At 36.3% G+C, this 1,415-nt stretch overlaps 1 protein-coding gene across 1 annotated transcript in view; it reads left to right on the forward strand.

The window, feature by feature from the left end:
* Positions 1 to 1,415, forward strand: part of LOC106011468 (rhodopsin, GQ-coupled) — a 4,641-nt gene that overhangs the window by 1,669 nt on the left and 1,557 nt on the right. The window lies entirely within an intron of this gene.

Below are 1,415 nucleotides of genomic sequence, written 5' to 3' on the forward strand. Positions count from 1 at the left end.
AGGGGGGGGGGGGCATTTACACCGAATTATAGGCGATTTCCAGGTTGAGAACCATAGAAATGGGGTACATAGAAGCGGAACCAATATATTGACAAAAAAGATAATTAATCCGCAGACAGGAAAAAAGGCTAAAACAGCACTTGGACATGGATGCTGGTGCCTCTATAAATAAATCATTGCTGGTCAAGGTCAAGGTCATCCCTGAAACTCTGCAGCGTTGGCTCGTCTTCCAAATAATATTTTTATACGTATACTGTGGTGCGGGTCAAAAATTCGTGGCGCAACTTATCATCAAATATCTGAGGTGAAACAAGGTCAGCCAAACTTTGCAGAGCAGTTTGCATCAGTTTGTCTTAACTTAATCATAATTTCCCACAAAAATTGAGGCTAGATTTGTAAAATTCTTTTCTTCTCAAAACATGCGTTCATTAACGATAGTGTCACATTTGGGTGGGGTTTTTATGGCAGACTTACTTTTAAAAGCGATGTTGCCCCAGCTGTAAACCTTTCAAAATCTGTAGAAACCACCCAATGAGATGTTCTATAAGTATTTCTTGAGGAATTTTCTATAATACAACTAACACGTGTTTACAAAAATGTTGATCCGTTAATACAAAATGAAATAAGTCATTGTGAATAAAATGAAGAGTGCACGTTCAACAGTTTAAGAAATACATGACAATAAGTTGCGACACGAATTTTTGATGGCACTACGATTTTACTATGAAGGATAAACCAAATATCTTGGCACAGATCTCTTTCCTTTGTTGCTCTATAACTATAAATACTATACATTCTAAATATCATTGGGATAAACTGCATTATCTTGGTTGCTCCAATCTTTTCACAATACTGGTAATTATAGGACTACATAATATTATTATGTTTGACAACGTTTTGAGATAAATTAAAATATCAAAGTTTGGATAAAATCGAAAAGATTTCATAATGTCACGCTTTTTCATTGAACAAGCACGGAATGCTTTGCTTCTGTTACCTACTAAGAGGTATTGCAATTACAAAGGCTGCTAATTTCTATTGTTACTTTTATTGTTGTTTACAGTGCATAGAAACGTCTTAACGAAATGTTATATATTATTATCATCCGGCATATTAGCCTGCTATTGCACTTACTATGTAAAGGAAGACCATTAAGAGTTTATTATTTTTACTTCTGTTCTCCACTTCCACCCCAATACCGCCTCTACAAAATCTCAAAAACTGCCAAATTCATTCGAACTTCTTCCCTCCACCTTCCCCAAAACACTCTCCATTTCTCGTTTATCTCTTTTCTCTGACTACTTTTCTCAATCTCTCACGTTCTCTTTGACACTCTCTCTCTCTCTCTCTCTCTCTCTCTCTCTCTCTCTCTCTCTCTCTCTCTCTCTCTCTCTCTCTCTCTCTCTCTAATTCTC

This window comes from Aplysia californica, unplaced genomic scaffold (genome assembly GCF_000002075.1).
Source record: "Aplysia californica isolate F4 #8 unplaced genomic scaffold, AplCal3.0 scaffold00124, whole genome shotgun sequence".
Classification (NCBI taxonomy): Eukaryota; Metazoa; Mollusca; class Gastropoda; order Aplysiida; family Aplysiidae; genus Aplysia; species Aplysia californica.